Source organism: Megalopta genalis, unplaced genomic scaffold, assembly GCF_051020955.1.
Source record: "Megalopta genalis isolate 19385.01 unplaced genomic scaffold, iyMegGena1_principal scaffold0043, whole genome shotgun sequence".
NCBI classification, from domain to species: Eukaryota; Metazoa; Arthropoda; class Insecta; order Hymenoptera; family Halictidae; genus Megalopta; species Megalopta genalis.
Window position 1 is genome coordinate 249,474 of NW_027476112.1, and position 20,783 is coordinate 270,256.

Here is a 20,783-nt window from a genome sequence, read left to right on the forward strand (position 1 = left end):
CGCATGCAGTTGAAGCTAAATCATGTAAATCACAAGTATTTGAAGCTCAACCATTTGTTTCGCATGGATTCGATAATAAGCCTTCTACCTCGCATTGATTTTAATGTAAATCAAGTGTTTCGCATGGATTTGAAGCTAACTCGTTTGTTTCACATGCAGTTGAAGCTGAATCATGTATATCACAAGTATTTGAATCTAAACCATTTGTTTCGCATGAATTCGAAGATAAGCCTTCCACTTCGCATTGATTAGATGCTAAATCATGTGTTTCGCATGGATTTGAAGATAACTCGTTTGTTTCGCATGCTGTTGAAGCTAAATCGTGTATATCACAAGTATTTCAAGCTAAACCATTTGTTTCGCATGGATTCGAAGATAAGCCTCCTACTTCGCATTGATTAGATGCTAAATCATGTGTTTCGCATGGACTTGAAGCTAACACGTTTGTTTCGCATGCTGTTGAAGCTAACTCAAGTGTATCAAAAGTATTTGAAGCTATATCATACGTTTCGCATGGTTTCCAAGATAACCCAACTAATTCGCATTGATTTGAAGCTAAATCATGTGTTTCGCATGGATTTGAAGCTAACTCGTTTGTTTCGCATGCTGTTGAAGCTAAATCATGTATATCACAAGTATTTGAAGCTAAACCATTTCTTTCGCATTGATTAAAAGATCAGTCGTCTACCTCGCATTGATATTAATGTAAATCAAGTGTTTCGCATGAATTTGAAGCTAACTCGTTTGTTTCACATGCAGTTGAAGCTGAATCATGTATATCACAAGTATTTGAATCTAAACCATTTGTTTCGCATGAATTCGAAGATAAGCCTTCCACTTCGCATTGATTTGATGCTAAATCATGTGTTTCGCATGGATTTGAAGCTAACTGGTTTGTTTCGCATGCTGTTGAAGCTAACTCAAGTGTATCACAAGTATATGAAGCTAAACTATTTGCTTCGCATGGATTCGAAGATCAGCCTTCTACTTCGCATTGATTTGATGCTAAATGATGTGTTTCGCATGAATCTCAGGCTAACTCGTTTGTTTCGCTTGCTGTTGAAGCTAAATCACGTATATCACAAGTATTTGAAGCTAAACCATATGTTTCGCATGGATTCGAAGATCAGCCTTCTACTTCGCATTGATTAGATGCTAAATCATGTGTTTCGCATGGATTTGAAGCTAACTCGGTTGTTTCGCATGCTGTTGAAGCTAAATCGTGTATACACAAGTATTTGAAGCTAAACCATATGTTTCGCATTGATTCAAAGATCAGTCGTCTACTTCGCACTGATTTGGAGCTAAATCATGTCTTTCGCATGGATTTAAAGGTAACTCGATTGTTTCGCATGCAGTTGAAGCTGAATCATGTATATCACAAGTATTTGAAGCTAAACCATTTGTTTCGCATGAATTCGAAGATAAGCCTTCCACTTCGCATTGATTTGATGCTAAATCATGTGTTTCGCATGGATTTGAAGCTAACTGGTTTGTTTCGCATGCTGTTGAAGCTAACTCAAGTGTATCACAAGTATTTGAAGCTAAACTATTTGCTTCGCATGAATTCGAAGATCAGCCTTCTACTTCGCATTGATTTGATGCTAAATCATGTGTTTTGCATGAATCTGAGGCTAACTCGTTTGTTTCGCTTGCTGTAGAAGCTAAATCATGTATATCACAAGTATTTCAAGCTAAACCATTTGTTTCGCATGGATTCGAAGATAAGCCTCCTACTTCGCATTGATTTGAAGCTAAATTATGTGTTCCGCTTGGATTTTAAGCTAACTCTTTTGTTTCGCATGCAGTTGAAGCTAAATCATGTATATCACAAGTATTTGAAGATAAACCAATTGTTTCGCATGGATACGAAGATAAGCCTTCTACTTCGCAATAACTTTAATCTAAATCATGTGTTTCGCATGGATTTGAACCTAACTTGTTTGTTTCGCATGCTGTTGAAGCTAAATCATGTATATCACAAGTATTTGAAGCTAAACCATTTGTTTCGCATGGATTCGAAGATCAGCCTTCTACTTCGCATTGATTTGAAGCTAAATCATGTGTTTCGCATGGATTTGAAGCTAACTCGTTTGTTTCGCATGCTGTTAAATCTAAATCATGTATATCACAAGTATTTGAAGCTAAACCATTTGTTTCGCATGGATTCGAAGATCAGCCTTCCACTTCGCATTGATTATATACTAAATCATGCGTTTCGCATGGATTTGAAGCTAACTCGTTTGTTTCGCATGCTGTTGAAGCTAAATCATGTATATCACAAGTATTTGAAGCTAAACCATTTATTTCGCATGGTTTCGAAGATAAGCCTCCTACTTGGCATTGATTTGAAGCTAAATCATGTGTTTCGCATGGATTTGAAGCTAACACGTTTGTTTCGCATGCTGTTGAAGCTAACTCAAGTGGATCAAAAGTATTTGAAGCTATATCATACGTTTCGCATGGTTTCCAAGATAACCCTTCTAATTCGCATTGATTTGAAGCTAAATCATGTGTTTCGCATGGTTTTGAAGCTAACTCGTTTGTTTCGCATGCTGTTGAAGCTAAATCATGTATATCACAAGTATTTGAAGCTAAACCATATGTTTCGCATGGATTCGAAGATCAGCCTTCTACTTCGCATTGATTAGATGCTAAATCATGTGTTTCGCATGGATTTGAAGATAACTCGTTTGTTTCGCATGCTGTTGAAGCTAAATCGTGTATATCACAAGTTTTTCAAGCTAAACCATTTGTTTCGCATGGATTCGAATATAAGCCTCCTACTTCGCATTGATTAGATGCTAAATCATGTGTTTCGCATGGACTTGAAGCTAACACGTTTGTTTCGCATGCTGTTGAAGCTAACTCAAGTGTATCAAAAGTATTTGAAGCTATATCATACGTTCCGCATGGTTTCCAAGATAACCCATCTAATTCGCATTGATTTGAAGCTAAATCATGTGTTTCGCATGGATTTGAAGCTAACTCGTTTGTTTCGCATGCTGTTGAAGCTAAATCATGTATATCACAAGTATTTGAAGCTAAACCATTTGCTTCGCATGGATTTGAAGCTAAGCCTTTTACTTCGCACTGATTTGAATCAAAACCATGTCTTTCGAATGAATTTGAAGCTAAATCGTTTGTTTCGCATGGTGTTGAATCTAAATCATGTATATCACAAGTATTTGATGCTAAACCATTTGCTTCCAATGGATTCGAAGATCAGCCTTCTACTTCGCATTGATTAGATGCTAAATCATGTGTTTCGCATGGACTTGAAGCTAACACGTTTGTTTCGCATGCTGTTCAAGCTAACTCAAGTGTATCAAAAGTATTTGAAGCTATATCATACGTTTCGCATGGTTTCCAAGATAACCCTTCTAATTCGCATGATTTGAAGCTAAATCATGTGTTTCGCATGGATTTGAAGCTAACTCGTTTGTTTCGCATGCTGTTGAAGCTAAATCATGTATATCACAAGTATTTGTAGCTAAACCATTTGTTTCGCATGGATTCGAAGATAAGTCTCCTACTTTGCATTGATTTGAAGCTAAATCATGTTTTTCGCATGGATTTGAAGCTAACTCGTTTGTTTCGCAAAATCATGTATACACAAGTATTTGAAGCTAAACCATTTGTTTCGCATGGTTTCGAAGATCAGCCTTCTACTTCGCATTGATTTGAAGCTAAATCATGTGTTTCGCATGGATTTAAAGCTAACTCGTTTGTTTCTCATGCTGTTGAAGCTAAATCATGTATATCACAAGTATTTGAAGCTACACCATTTGCTTCGCATGGATTCGAAGATCAGCCTTGTACTTCGCATTGATTTGAAGCTAAATCATGTGATTTGCATGGATTTGAAGCTAACTCGTTTGTTTCGCATGCTGTTGAAAGTAAATCATGTATATCACAACTATTTGAAGCTATATCATACGTTTCGCATGGATTCCAAGATAACCCTTCTAATTCGCATTGATTTGAAGATAAATCATGTGTATCGCATGGATTTGAAGCTAACTCGTTTGTTTCGCATGCTGTTGAAGCTTAATCATGTATATCACAAGTATTTGAAGCTAAACCATTTGTTTCGCATGGATTCGAAGATAAGCCTTCTACATCGCATTGATTTTAATCTAAATCATGTGTTTCGCATGGATTTGAAGATAACTCGTTTGTTTCGCATGCAGTTGAAGCTGAATCATGTATATCACAAGTATTTGAAGCTAAATCATTTGTTTCGCATGGATACGAAGATAAGCCTTCTACATCGCATTGACTTTAATCTAAACCATGTGTTTCTCATGGATTTGAAGCTAACTCGTTTGTGTCGCATGCAGTTGAAGCTAATTCACGTATATCACAAGTATTTGAAGCTAAACCATTTCTTTCGCATTGATTAAAATATCAGTCGTCTACTTCGCATTGATTTGGAGCTAAATCATGTCTTTCGCATGGATTTAAAGGTAACTCGTTTGTTTCGCATGCAGTTGAAGCTAAATCATGTAAATCACAAGTATTTGAAGCTCAACCATTTGTTTCGCATGGATTCGATAATAAGCCTTCTACCTCGCATTGATTTTAATGTAAATCAAGTGTTTCGCATGGATTTGAAGCTAACTCGTTTGTTTCACATGCAGTTGAAGCTGAATCATGTATATCACAAGTATTTGAATCTAAACCATTTGTTTCGCATGAATTCGAAGATAAGCCTTCCACTTCGCATTGATTAGATGCTAAATCATGTGTTTCGCATGGATTTGAAGATAACTCGTTTGTTTCGCATGCTGTTGAAGCTAAATCGTGTATATCACAAGTATTTCAAGCTAAACCATTTGTTTCGCATGGATTCGAAGATAAGCCTCCTACTTCGCATTGATTAGATGCTAAATCATGTGTTTCGCATGGACTTGAAGCTAACACGTTTGTTTCGCATGCTGTTGAAGCTAACTCAAGTGTATCAAAAGTATTTGAAGCTATATCATACGTTTCGCATGGTTTCCAAGATAACCCATCTAATTCGCATTGATTTGAAGCTAAATCATGTGTTTCGCATGGATTTGAAGCTAACTCGTTTGTTTCGCATGCTGTTGAAGCTAAATCATGTATATCACAAGTATTTGAAGCTAAACCATTTCTTTCGCATTGATTAAAAGATCAGTCGTCTACTTCGCATTGATTTGGAGCTAAATCATGTCTTTCGCATGGATTTAAAGGTAACTCGTTTGTTTCGCATGCAGTTGAAGCTACATCATGTAAATCACAAGTATTTGAAGCTCAACCATTTGTTTCGCATGGATTCGATAATAAGCCTTCTACCTAGCATTGATTTTAATGTAAATCAAGTGTTTCGCATGGATTTGAAGCTAACTCGTTTGTTTCACATGCAGTTGAAGCTGAATCATGTATATCACAAGTATTTGAATCTAAACCATTTGTTTCGCATGAATTCGAAGATAAGCCTTCCACTTCGCATTGATTTGATGCTAAATCATGTGTTTCGCATGGATTTGAAGCTAACTGGTTTGTTTCGCATGCTGTTGAAGCTAACTCAAGTGTATCACAAGTATATGAAGCTAAACTATTTGCTTCGCATGGATTCGAAGATCAGCCTTCTACTTCGCATTGATTTGATGCTAAATGATGTGTTTCGCATGAATCTCAGGCTAACTCGTTTGTTTCGCTTGCTGTTGAAGCTAAATCACGTATATCACAAGTATTTGAAGCTAAACCATATGTTTCGCATGGATTCGAAGATCAGCCTTCTACTTCGCATTGATTAGATGCTAAATCATGTGTTTCGCATGGATTTGAAGCTAACTCGGTTGTTTCGCATGCTGTTGAAGCTAAATCGTGTATACACAAGTATTTGAAGCTAAACCATATGTTTCGCATTGATTCAAAGATCAGTCGTCTACTTCGCACTGATTTGGAGCTAAATCATGTCTTTCGCATGGATTTAAAGGTAACTCGATTGTTTCGCATGCAGTTGAAGCTGAATCATGTATATCACAAGTATTTGAAGCTAAACCATTTGTTTCGCATGAATTCGAAGATAAGCCTTCCACTTCGCATTGATTTGATGCTAAATCATGTGTTTCGCATGGATTTGAAGCTAACTGGTTTGTTTCGCATGCTGTTGAAGCTAACTCAAGTGTATCACAAGTATTTGAAGCTAAACTATTTGCTTCGCATGAATTCGAAGATCAGCCTTCTACTTCGCATTGATTTGATGCTAAATCATGTGTTTTGCATGAATCTGAGGCTAACTCGTTTGTTTCGCTTGCTGTAGAAGCTAAATCATGTATATCACAAGTATTTCAAGCTAAACCATTTGTTTCGCATGGATTCGAAGATAAGCCTCCTACTTCGCATTGATTTGAAGCTAAATTATGTGTTCCGCTTGGATTTTAAGCTAACTCTTTTGTTTCGCATGCAGTTGAAGCTAAATCATGTATATCACAAGTATTTGAAGATAAACCAATTGTTTCGCATGGATACGAAGATAAGCCTTCTACTTCGCAATAACTTTAATCTAAATCATGTGTTTCGCATGGATTTGAACCTAACTCGTTTGTTTCGCATGCTGTTGAAGCTAAATCATGTATATCACAAGTATTTGAAGCTAAACCTTTTGTTTCGCATGGATTCGAAGATCAGCCTTCTACTTCGCATTGATTTGAAGCTAAATCATGTGTTTCGCATGGATTTGAAGCTAACTCGTTTGTTTCGCATGCTGTTAAAGCTAAATCATGTATATCACAAGTATTTGAAGCTAAACCATTTGTTTCGCATGGATTCGAAGATCAGCCTTCCACTTCGCATTGATTATATACTAAATCATGCGTTTCGCATGGATTTGAAGCTAACTCGTTTGTTTCGCATGCTGTTGAAGCTAAATCATGTATATCACAAGTATTTGAAGCTAAACCATTTATTTCGCATGGTTTCGAAGATAAGCCTCCTACTTGGCATTGATTTGAAGCTAAATCATGTGTTTCGCATGGATTTGAAGCTAACACGTTTGTTTCGCATGCTGTTGAAGCTAACTCAAGTGTATCAAAAGTATTTGAAGCTATATCATACGTTTCGCATGGTTTCCAAGATAACCCTTCTAATTCGCATTGATTTGAAGCTAAATCATGTGTTTCGCATGGTTTTGAAGCTAACTCGTTTGTTTCGCATGCTGTTGAAGCTAAATCATGTATATCACAAGTATTTGAAGCTAAACCATATGTTTCGCATGGATTCGAAGATCAGCCTTCTACTTCGCATTGATTAGATGCTAAATCATGTGTTTCGCATGGACTTGAAGCTAACACGTTTGTTTCGCATGCTGTTGAAGCTAACTCAAGTGTATCAAAAGTATTTGAAGCTATATCATACGTTCCGCATGGTTTCCAAGATAACCCATCTAATTCGCATTGATTTGAAGCTAAATCACTTGTTTCGCATGGATTTGAAGCTAACTCGTTTGTTTCGCATGCTGTTGAAGCTAAATCATGTATATCACAAGTATTTGAAGCTAAACCATTTCTTTCGCATTGATTAAAAGATCAGTCGTCTACTTCGCATTGATTTGGAGCTAAATAATGTCTTTCGCATGGATTTAAAGGTAACTCGTTTGTTTCGCATGCAGTTGAAGCTAAATCATGTAAATCACAAGTATTTGAAGCTCAACCATTTGTTTCGCATGGATTCGATAATAAGCCTTCTACCTCGCATTGATATTAATGTAAATCAAGTGTTTCGCATGAATTTGAAGCTAACTCGTTTGTTTCACATGCAGTTGAAGCTGAATCATGTATATCACAAGTATTTGAATCTAAACCATTTGTTTCGCATGAATTCGAAGATAAGCCTTCCACTTCGCATTGATTTGATGCTAAATCATGTGTTTCGCATGGATTTGAAGCTAACTGGTTTGTTTCGCATGCTGTTGAAGCTAACTCAAGTGTATCACAAGTATATGAAGCTAAACTATTTGCTTCGCATGGATTCGAAGATCAGCCTTCTACTTCGCATTGATTTGATGCTAAATGATGTGTTTCGCATGAATCTCAGGCTAACTCGTTTGTTTCGCTTGCTGTTGAAGCTAAATCACGTATATCACAAGTATTTGAAGCTAAACCATATGTTTCGCATGGATTCGAAGATCAGCCTTCTACTTCGCATTGATTAGATGCTAAATCATGTGTTTCGCATGGATTTGAAGCTAACTCGGTTGTTTCGCATGCTGTTGAAGCTAAATCGTGTATACACAAGTATTTGAAGCTAAACCATATGTTTCGCATTGATTCAAAGATCAGTCGTCTACTTCGCACTGATTTGGAGCTAAATCATGTCTTTCGCATGGATTTAAAGGTAACTCGATTGTTTCGCATGCAGTTGAAGCTGAATCATGTATATCACAAGTATTTGAAGCTAAACCATTTGTTTCGCATGAATTCGAAGATAAGCCTTCCACTTCGCATTGATTTGATGCTAAATCATGTGTTTCGCATGGATTTGAAGCTAACTGGTTTGTTTCGCATGCTGTTGAAGCTAACTCAAGTGTATCACAAGTATTTGAAGCTAAACTATTTGCTTCGCATGAATTCGAAGATCAGCCTTCTACTTCGCATTGATTTGATGCTAAATCATGTGTTTTGCATGAATCTGAGGCTAACTCGTTTGTTTCGCTTGCTGTAGAAGCTAAATCATGTATATCACAAGTATTTCAAGCTAAACCATTTGTTTCGCATGGATTCGAAGATAAGCCTCCTACTTCGCATTGATTTGAAGCTAAATTATGTGTTCCGCTTGGATTTTAAGCTAACTCTTTTGTTTCGCATGCAGTTGAAGCTAAATCATGTATATCACAAGTATTTGAAGATAAACCAATTGTTTCGCATGGATACGAAGATAAGCCTTCTACTTCGCAATAACTTTAATCTAAATCATGTGTTTCGCATGGATTTGAACCTAACTCGTTTGTTTCGCATGCTGTTGAAGCTAAATCATGTATATCACAAGTATTTGAAGCTAAACCATTTGTTTCGCATGGATTCGAAGATCAGCCTTCTACTTCGCATTGATTTGAAGCTAAATCATGTGTTTCGCATGGATTTGAAGCTAACTCGTTTGTTTCGCATGCTGTTAAATCTAAATCATGTATATCACAAGTATTTGAAGCTAAACCATTTGTTTCGCATGGATTCGAAGATCAGCCTTCCACTTCGCATTGATTATATACTAAATCATGCGTTTCGCATGGATTTGAAGCTAACTCGTTTGTTTCGCATGCTGTTGAAGCTAAATCATGTATATCACAAGTATTTGAAGCTAAACCATTTATTTCGCATGGTTTCGAAGATAAGCCTCCTACTTGGCATTGATTTGAAGCTAAATCATGTGTTTCGCATGGATTTGAAGCTAACACGTTTGTTTCGCATGCTGTTGAAGCTAACTCAAGTGGATCAAAAGTATTTGAAGCTATATCATACGTTTCGCATGGTTTCCAAGATAACCCTTCTAATTCGCATTGATTTGAAGCTAAATCATGTGTTTCGCATGGTTTTGAAGCTAACTCGTTTGTTTCGCATGCTGTTGAAGCTAAATCATGTATATCACAAGTATTTGAAGCTAAACCATATGTTTCGCATGGATTCGAAGATCAGCCTTCTACTTCGCATTGATTAGATGCTAAATCATGTGTTTCGCATGGATTTGAAGATAACTCGTTTGTTTCGCATGCTGTTGAAGCTAAATCGTGTATATCACAAGTTTTTCAAGCTAAACCATTTGTTTCGCATGGATTCGAATATAAGCCTCCTACTTCGCATTGATTAGATGCTAAATCATGTGTTTCGCATGGACTTGAAGCTAACACGTTTGTTTCGCATGCTGTTGAAGCTAACTCAAGTGTATCAAAAGTATTTGAAGCTATATCATACGTTCCGCATGGTTTCCAAGATAACCCATCTAATTCGCATTGATTTGAAGCTAAATCATGTGTTTCGCATGGATTTGAAGCTAACTCGTTTGTTTCGCATGCTGTTGAAGCTAAATCATGTATATCACAAGTATTTGAAGCTAAACCATTTCTTTCGCATTGATTAAAAGATCAGTCGTCTACTTCGCATTGATTTGGAGCTAAATCATGTGTTTCGCATGGATTTAAAGGTAACTCGTTTGTTTCGCATGCAGTTGAAGCTAAATCATGTAAATCACAAGTATTTGAAGCTCAACCATTTGTTTCGCATGGATTCGATAATAAGCCTTCTACCTAGCATTGATTTTAATGTAAATCAAGTGTTTCGCATGGATTTGAAGCTAACTCGTTTGTTTCACATGCAGTTGAAGCTGAATCATGTATATCACAAGTATTTGAATCTAAACCATTTGTTTCGCATGAATTCGAAGATAAGCATTCCACTTCGCATTGATTTGATGCTAAATCATGTGTTTCGCATGGATTTGATGCTAACTGGTTTGTTTCGCATGCTGTTGAAGCTACCTCAAGTGTATCACAAGTATATGAAGCTAAACTATTTGCTTCGCATGGATTCGAAGATCAGCCTTCTACTTCGCATTGATTTGATGCTAAATGATGTGTTTCGCATGAATCTCAGGCTAACTCGTTTGTTTCGCTTGCTGTTGAAGCTAAATCACGTATATCACAAGTATTTGAAGCTAAACCATATGTTTCGCATGGATTCGAAGATCAGCCTTCTACTTCGCATTGATTAGATGCTAAATCATGTGTTTCGCATGGATTTGAAGATAACTCGTTCGTTTCGCATGCTGTTGAAGCTAAATCGTGTATATCACAAGTATTTCAAGCTAAACCATTTGTTTCGCATGGATTCGAAGATAAGCCTCCTACTTCGCATTGATTAGATGCTAAATCATGTGTTTCGCATGGACTTGAAGCTAACACGTTTGTTTCGCATGCTGTTGAAGCTAACTCAAGTGTATCAAAAGTATTTGAAGCTATATCATACGTTTCGCATGTTTTCCAAGATAACCCATCTAATTCGCATTGATTTGAAGCTAAATCATGTGTTTCGCATGGATTTGAAGCTAACTCGTTTGTTTCGCATGCTGTTGAAGCTAAATCATGTATATCACAAGTATTTGAAGCTAAACCATTTCTTTCGCATTGATTAAAAGATCAGTCGTCTACTTCGCATTGATTTGGAGCTAAATCATGTCTTTCGCATGGATTTAAAGGTAACTCGTTTGTTTCGCATGCAGTTGAAGCTAAATCATGTAAATCACAAGTATTTGAAGCTCAACCATTTGTTTCGCATGGATTCGATAATAAGCCTTCTACCTCGCATTGATTTTAATGTAAATCAAGTGTTTTGCATGGATTTGAAGCTATCTCGTTTGTTTCACATGCAGTTGAAGCTGAATCATGTATATCACAAGTATTTGAATCTAAACCATTTGTTTCGCATGAATTCGAAGATAAGCCTTCCACTTCGCATTGATTTGATGCTAAATCATGTGTTTCGCATGGATTTGAAGCTAACTGGTTTGTTTCGCATGCTGTTGAAGCTAAATCATGTATATCACAAGTATTTGAAGCTATATCATACGTTTCGCATGGATTCCAAGATAACCCTTCTAATTCGCATTGATTTGAAGCTAAATCATGTGTCGCATGGATTTGAAGCTAACTCGTTTGTTTCGCATGCTGTTGAAGCTAAATCAAGTGTATCACAAGTATTTGAAGCTAAACCATTTGTTTCGCATGGATTCGAAGATCAGCCTTCTACTTCGCATTGATTAGATGCTAAATAATGTGTTTCGCATGGATTTGAAGCTAACTCGTTTGTTTCGCATGCTGTTGAAAGTAAATCATGTATATCACAAGTATTTGAAGCTATATCATACGTTTCGCATGGATTCCAAGATAACCCTTCTAATTCGCATTGATTTGAAGCTAAATCATGTGTTTCGCATGGATTTGAATCTAACTCGTTTGTTTCGCATGCTGTTGAAGCTAAATCAAGTGTATCACAAGTATTTGAAGCTAAACCATTTGTTTCGCATGGATTCGAAGATCAGCCTTCTACTTCGCATTGATTAGATGCTAAATCATGTGTTTTGCATGGATTTCAAGCTAACTCGTTTGTTTCGCATGCTGTTGAAGCTAAATCATGTATATCACAAGTATTTGAAGCTAAACCAATTGTTTCGCATGGATACGAAGATAAGCCTTCTACTTCGCAATAACTTTAATCTAAATCATGTGTTTCGCATGGATTTGAAGCTAACTCGTTTGTTTCGCATGCTGTTGAAGCTAAATCATGTATATCACAAGTATTTGAAGCTAAACCATTTGTTTCGCATGGATTCGAAGATCAGCCTTCTACTTCGCATTGATTTGAAGCTAAATCATGTGTTTCGCATGGATTTGAAGCTAACTCGTTTGTTTCGCATGCTGTTAAAGCTAAATCATGTATATCACAAGTATTTGAAGCTAAACCATTTGTTTCGCATGGATTCGAAGATCAGCCTTCTACTTCGCATTGATTATATGCTAAATCATGCGTTTCGCATGGATTTGAAGCTAACTCGTTTGTTTCGCATGCTGTTGAAGCTAAATCATGTATATCACAAGTATTTTAAGCTAAACCATTTATTTCGCATGGTTTCGAAGATAAGCCTCCTACTTGGCATTGATTTGAAGCTAAATCATGTGTTTCGCATGGATTTGAAGCTAACTCGTTTGTTTCGCATGCTGTTGAAGCTAAATCAATTGTATCACAAGTATTTGAAGCCGAACCATTTGTTTCGCATGGATTCGAAGATCAGCCTTCTACTTCGCATTGATTAGATGCTAAATCATGTGTTTCGCATGGATTTGAAGCTAACTCGTTTGTTTCGCATGCTGTTGAAAGTAAATCATGTATATCACAAGTATTTGAAGCTATATCATACGTTTCGCATGGATTCCAAGATAACCCTTCTAATTCGCATTGATTTGAAGCTAAATCATGTGTTTCGCATGGATTTGAAGCTAACTCGTTTGTTTCGCATGCTGTTGAAGCTAAATCAAGTGTATCACAAGTATTTGAAGCTAAACCATTTGTTTCGCATGGATTCGAAGATCAGCCTTCTACTTCGCATTGATTAGATGCTAAATCATGTGTTTTGCATGGATTTCAAGCTAACTCGTTTGTTTCGCATGCTGTTGAAGCTAAATCATGTATATCACAAGTATTTGAAGCTAAACCAATTGTTTCGCATGGATACGAAGATAAGCCTTCTACTTCGCAATAACTTTAATCTAAATCATGTGTTTCGCATGGATTTGGAGCTAACTCGTTTGTTTCGCATGCTGTTGAAGCTAAATCATGTATATCACAAGTATTTGAAGCTAAACCATTTGTTTCGCATGGTTTCGAAGATCAGCCTTCTACTTCGCATTGATTATATGCTAAATCATGCGTTTCGCATGGATTTGAAGCTAACTCGTTTGTTTCGCATGCTGTTGAAGCTAAATCATGTATATCACAAGTATTTGAAGCTAAACCATTTATTTCGCATGGTTTCGAAGATAAGCCTCCTACTTGGCATTGATTTGAAGCTAAATCATGTGTTTCGCATGGATTTGAAGCTAACTCGTTTGTTTCGCATGCTGTTGAAGCTAAATCAATTGTATCACAAGTATTTGTAGCCGAACCATTTGTTTCGCATGGATTCGAAGATCAGCCTTCTACTTCGCATTGATTAGATGCTAAATCATGTGTTTCGCATGGATTTGAAGCTAACTCGTTTGTTTCGCATGCTGTCGAAACTAAATCATGTATATCACAAGTATTTGAAGCTATATCATACGTTTCGCATGGATTCCAAGATAACCCTTCTAATTCGCATTGATTTGAAGCTAAATCATGTGTTTCGCATGGATTTGAAGCTAACTCGTTTGTTTCGCATGCTGTTGAAGCTAAATCAAGTGTATCACAAGTATTTGAAGCTAAACCATTTGTTTCGCATGGATTCGAAGATCAGCCTTCTACTTCGCATTGATTAGATGCTAAATCATGTGTTTTGCATGGATTTCAAGCTAACTCGTTTGTTTCGCATGCTGTTGAAGCTAAATCATGTATATCACAAGTATTTGAAGCTAAACCATTTGTTTCGCATGGATTCGAAGATAAGCCTCCTACTTCGCATTGATTTGAAGCTAAATTATGTGTTCCTCTTGGATTTTAAGCTAACTCGTTTGTTTCGCATGCAGTTGAAGCTAAATCATGTATATCACAAGTATTTGAAGCTAAACCATTTGTTTCGCATGGATACGAAGATAAGCCTTCTACTTCGCATTGACTTTAATCTAAATCATGTGTTTCGCATGGATTTGAAACTAACTCGTTTGTTTCGCATGCAGTTGCAGCTAAATCATGTATATCACAAGTATTTGAAGCTAAACCATTTGTTTCGCATGGATTTGAAGATAAGCCTCCTACTTCGCATTGATTTGAAGCTAAATTATGTGTTCCGCTTGGATTTTAAGCTAACTCTTTTGTTTCGCATGCAGTTGAAGTTAAATAATGTATAACAATTATTTGAAGCTATATAATATGTTTCGCATGGATTCCAAGATAACCCTTCCAATTCGCATTGATTTGAAGCTAAATCATGTGTTTCGCATGGATTTGAAGCTAACGCGTTTGTTTCGCATGCTGTTGAATTTAAATCATGTATATCACAAGTATTTGAAGCTAAACCATTTGATTCGGACGGATTTGAAGCCAAGCCTTCTACTTCGCTTTGATTTGAGGCTAAATCATGTGTTTCGCATGGATTTAAAGCTAACTCGTTTGTTTCGCATGCTGTTGAAGCTAACTCAAGTGTATCACAAGTATTTGAAGCTAAACCATTTGCTTCGCATGGATTCGAAGATCAGCCTTCTACTTCGCATTGATTTGAGGCTAAATCATGTGTTTCGCATGGATTTGAAGCTAACTCGTTTGTTTCGCATGCTGTTGAAGCTAACTCAAGTGTATCACAACTATTTGAAGCTAAACCATTTGCTTCGCATGGATTCGAAGATAAGCCTCCTACTTCGCATTGATTTGAAGCTAAATTATGTGTTCGGCTTGGATTTTAAGCTAACTCGTCTGTTTCGCATGCAGTTGAAGCTAAATCATGTATATCGCAAGTATTTGAAGCTAAACCATTTGTTTCGCATGGATACGAAGATAAGCCTTCTACTTCGCATTGACTTTAATCTAAATCATGTGTTTCGCATGGATTTGAAACTAACTCGTTTGTTTCGCATGCAGTTGCAGCTAAATCATGTATATCACAAGTATTTGAAGCTAAACCATTTGTTTCGCATGGATTTGAAGATAAGCCTCCTACTTCGCATTGATTTGAAGCTAAATTATGTGTTCCGCTTGGATTTTAAGCTAACTCTTTTGTTTCGCATGCAGTTGAAGTTAAATAATGTATAACAATTATTTGAAGCTATATAATATGTTTCGCATGGATTCCAAGATAACCCTTCCAATTCGCATTGATTTGAAGCTAAATCATGTGTTTCGCATGGATTTGAAGCTAACGCGTTTGTTTCGCATGCTGTTGAATTTAAATCATGTATATCACAAGTATTTGAAGCTAAACCATTTGATTCGGACGGATTTGAAGCCAAGCCTTCTACTTCGCTTTGATTTGAGGCTAAATCATGTGTTTCGCATGGATTTAAAGCTAACTCGTTTGTTTCGCATGCTGTTGAAGCTAACTCAAGTGTATCACAAGTATTTGAAGCTAAACCATTTGCTTCGCATGGATTCGAAGATCAGCCTTCTACTTCGCATTGATTTGAGGCTAAATCATGTGTTTCGCATGGATTTGAAGCTAACTCGTTTGTTTCGCATGCTGTTGAAGCTAACTCAAGTGTATCACAACTATTTGAAGCTAAACCATTTGCTTCGCATGGATTCGAAGATAAGCCTCCTACTTCGCATTGATTTGAAGCTAAATTATGTGTTCGGCTTGGATTTTAAGCTAACTCGTCTGTTTCGCATGCAGTTGAAGCTAAATCATGTATATCGCAAGTATTTGAAGCTAAACCATTTGTTTCGCATGGATTCGAAGATCAGCCTTCTACTTCGCATTGATTTGAAACTAAATCATGTGTTTCGCATGGATTTGAAGCTAACTCGTTTGTTTCTCATGCTGTTGAAGCTAAATCATGTATATCACAAGTATTTGAAGCTATATCATACGTTTCGCATGGATTCCAAGATAACCCTTCTAATTCGCATTGATTTGAAGCTAAATCATGTGTTTCGCATGGATTTGAAGCTAACTCGTTTGTTTCGCATGCTGTTGAAGCTAAATCAAGTGTATCACAAGTATTTGAAGCTAAACCATTTGTTTCGCATGGATACGAAGATAAGCCTTCTACTTCGCATTGACTTTAATCTAAATCATGTGTTTCGCATGGATTTGAAGCTAACTCGTTTGTTTCGCATGCTGTTGAAGCTAAATCATGTATATCACAAGTATTTGAAGCTAAACCATTTGTTTTGCATGGATTTGAAGATAAGCCTCCTACTTCGCATTGATTTGAAGCTAAATTATGTGTTCCGCTTGGATTTTAAGCTAACTCTTTTGTTTCGCATGCAGTTGAAGTTAAATAATGTATAACAATTATTTGAAGCTATATAATATGTTTCGCATGGATTCCAAGATAATCCTTCCAATTCGCATTGATTCGAAGCTAAATCATGTGTTTCGCATGGATTTGAAGCTAACGCGTTTGTTTCGCATGCTGTTGAATTTAAATCATGTATATCACAAGTATTTGAAGCTAAACCATTTGATTCGGACGGATTTGAAGCCAAGCCTTCTACTTCGCATTGATTTGAGGCTAAATCATGTGTTTCGCATGGATTTAAAGCTAACTCGTTTGTTTCGCATGCTGTTGAAGCTAACTCAAGTGTATCACAAGTATTTGAAGCTAAACCATTTGCTTCGCATGGATTCGAAGATCAGCCTTCTACTTCGCATTGATTTGATTCTAAATCATGTGTTTCGCATGGATTTGAAGCTAACTCGTTTGTTTCGCATGCTGTTGAAGCTAACTCAAGTGTATCACAACTATTTGAAGCTAAACCATTTGCTTCGCATGGATTCGAAGATAAGCCTCCTACTTCGCATTGATTTGAAGCTAAATTATGTGTTCGGCTTGGATTTTAAGCTAACTCGTCTGTTTCGCATGCAGTTGAAGCTAAATCATGTATATCACAAGTATTTGAAGCTAAACCATTTGTTTCGCATGGATTCGAAGATCAGCCTTCTACTTCGCATTGATTTGAAGCTAAATCATGTGTTTCGCATGGATTTGAAGCTAACGCGATTGTTTCGCATGCTGTTAAAGCTAAATCATGTATATCACAAGTATTTGAAGCTAAACCATTTGTTTCGCATGGATTCGAAGATCAGCCTTCTACTTCGCATTGATTTGAAGCTAATTCATGTGTTTCGCATGGATTTGAAGCTAACTCGTTTGTTTCGCATGCTGTTGAAGCTAAATCATGTATATCACAAGTATTTGAAGCTAAACCATTTGTTTCGCATGGATTCGAAGATAAGCCTCCTACTTCGCATTGATTTGAAGCTAAATTATGTGTTCCGCTTGGATTTTAAGCTAACTCTTTTGTTTCGCATGCAGTTGAAGCTAAATAATGTATAACAATTATTTGAAGCTATATAATATGTTTCGCATGGATTCCAAGATAACCCTTCCAATTCGCATTGATTTGAAGCTAAATCATGTGTTTCGCATGGATTTAAAGCTAACTCGTTTGTTTCGCATGCTGTTGAAGCTAACTCAAGTGTATCACAAGTATTTGAAGCTAAACCATTTGCTTCGCATGGATTCGAAGATCAGCCTTCTACTTCGCATTGATTTGATTCTAAATCATGTGTTTCGCATGGATTTGAAGCTAACTCGTTTGTTTCGCATGCTGTTGAAGCTAACTCAAGTGTATCACAACTATTTGAAGCTAAACCATTTGCTTCGCATGGATTCGAAGATAAGCCTCCTACTTCGCATTGATTTGAAGCTAAATTATGTGTTCGGCTTGGATTTTAAGCTAACTCGTCTGTTTCGCATGCAGTTGAAGCTAAATCATGTATATCGCAAGTATTTGAAGCTAAACCATTTGTTTCGCATGGATTCGAAGATCAGCCTTCTACTTCGCATTGATTTGAAGCTAAATCATGTGTTTCGCATGGATTTGAAGCTAACTCGTTTGTTTCTCATGCTGTTGAAGCTAAATCATGTATATCAAAAGTATTTGAAGCTATATCATACGTTTCGCATGGATTCCAAGATAACCCTTCTAATTCGCATTGATTTGAAGTTAAATCATGTGTTTCGCATGGATTTGAAGCTAACTCGTTTGTTTCGCATGCTGTTGAAGCTAAATCATGTATATCACAAGTATTTGAAGCTAAACCATTTGTTTCGCATGGATTCGAAGATCAGCCTTCTACTTCGCATTGATTTGAAGCTAAATCATGTGTTTCGCATGGATTTGAAGCTAACTCGTTTATTTCGCATGCTGTTAAAGCTAAATCATGTATATCACAAGTATTTGAAGCTAAACCATTTGTTTCGCATGGATTCGAAGATCAGCCTTCTACTTCGCATTGATTATATGCTAAATCATGCGTTTCGCATGGATTTGAAGCTAACTCGTTTGTTTCGCATGCTGTTGAAGCTAAATCATGTATATCACAAGTATTTGAAGCTAAACCATTTATTTCGCATGGTTTCGAAGATAAGCCTCCTACTTGGCATTGATTTGAAGCTAAATTATGTGTTCCGCTTGGATTTTAAACTAACTCTTTTGTTTCGCATGCAGTTGAAGCTAAATCATATATATCACAAGTATTTGAAGCTAAACCATTTGTTTCGCATGGTTTCGAAGATAAGCCTCCTACTTCGCATTGATTTGAAGCTAAATTATGTGTTCGGCTTGGATTTTAAGCTAACTCGTCTGTATCGCATGCAGTTGAAGCTAAATCATGTATATCACAAGTATTTGAAGCTAAATCATTTGTTTCGCAGGGATACGAAGATAAGCCTTCTACTTCGCATTGACTTTAATCTAAATCATGTGTTTCGCATGGATTTGAAGCTAACTCGATTGTTTCGCATGCAGTTGAAGCTAAATCATGTATATCGCAAGTATTTGAAGCTAAACCATTTGTTTCGCATGGATTCGAAGATAAGACTCCAACTTCGGATTGGTTTGAAGCTAAATTATGTGTTCCTCTTGGATTTGAAGCTAACTCGTTTCTATCGCATGCTGTTGAAGCTAAATCAATTGTGTCACAAGTATCTGAAGCCGAACCATTTGTTTCGCATGGATTCGAAGATCAGCCTTCTACTTCGCATTGATTAGATGCTAAATCATGTGTTTCGCATGGATTTGAAGCTAACTCGTTTGTCTCGCATGCTGTTGAAAGTAAATCATGTATATCACAAGTATTTGAAGCTATATCATACGTTTCGCATGGATTCCAAGATAACCCTTCTAATTCGCATTGATTTGAAGCTAAATCATGTGTTTCGCATGGATTTGAAGCTAACTCGTTTGTTTCGCATGCTGTTGAAGCTAAATCAAGTGTATCACAAGTATTTGAAGCTAAACCATTTGTTTCGCATGGATTCGAAGATCAGCCTTCTACTTCGCATTGATTTGAAGCTAAATCATGTGTTTCGCATGGATTTGAAGCTAACTCGTTTGTTTCGCATGCTGTTAAAGCTAAATCATGTATATCACAAGTATTTGAAGCTAAACCAATTGTTTCGCATGGATACGAAGATAAGCCTTCTACTTCGCATTGATTTGAAGCTAATTCATGTGTTTCGCATGGATTTGAAGCTAACTCGTTTGTTTCGCATGCTGTTGAAGCTAAATCATGTATATCACAAGTATTTGAAGCTAAACCATTTGTTTCGCATGGATTCGAAGATAAGCCTCCTACTTCGCATTGATTTGAAGCTAAATTATGTGTTCCGCTTGGATTTTAAGCTAACTCTTTTGTTTCGCATGCAGTTGGAGCTAAATAATGTATAACAATTATTTGAAGCTATATAATATGTTTCGCATGGATTCCAAGATAACCCTTCCAATTCGCATTGATTTGAAGCTAAATCATGTGTTTCGCATGGATTTAAAGCTAACTCGTTTGTTTCGCATGCTGTTGAAGCTAACTCAAGTGTATCACAAGTATTTGAAGCTAAACCATTTGCTTCGCATGGATTCGAAGATCAGCCTTCTACTTCGCATTGATTTGATTCTAAATCATGTGTTTCGCATGGATTTGAAGCTAACTCGTTTGTTTCGCATGCTGTTGAAGCTAACTCAAGTGTATCACAACTATTTGAAGCTAAACCATTTGCTTCGCATGGATTCGAAGATAAGCCTCCTACTTCGCATTGATTTGAAGCTAAATTATGTGTTCGGCTTGGATTTTAAGCTAACTCGTCTGTTTCGCATGCAGTTGAAGCTAAATCATGTATATCGCAAGTATTTGAAGCTAAACCATTTGTTTCGCATGGATTCGAAGATCAGCCTTCTACTTCGCATTGATTTGAAGCTAAATCATGTGTTTCGCATGGATTTGAAGCTAACTCGTTTGTTTCTCATGCTGTTGAAGCTAAATCATGTATATCAAAAGTATTTGAAGCTATATCATACGTTTCGCATGGATTCCAAGATAACCCTTCTAATTCGCATTGATTTGAAGTTAAATCA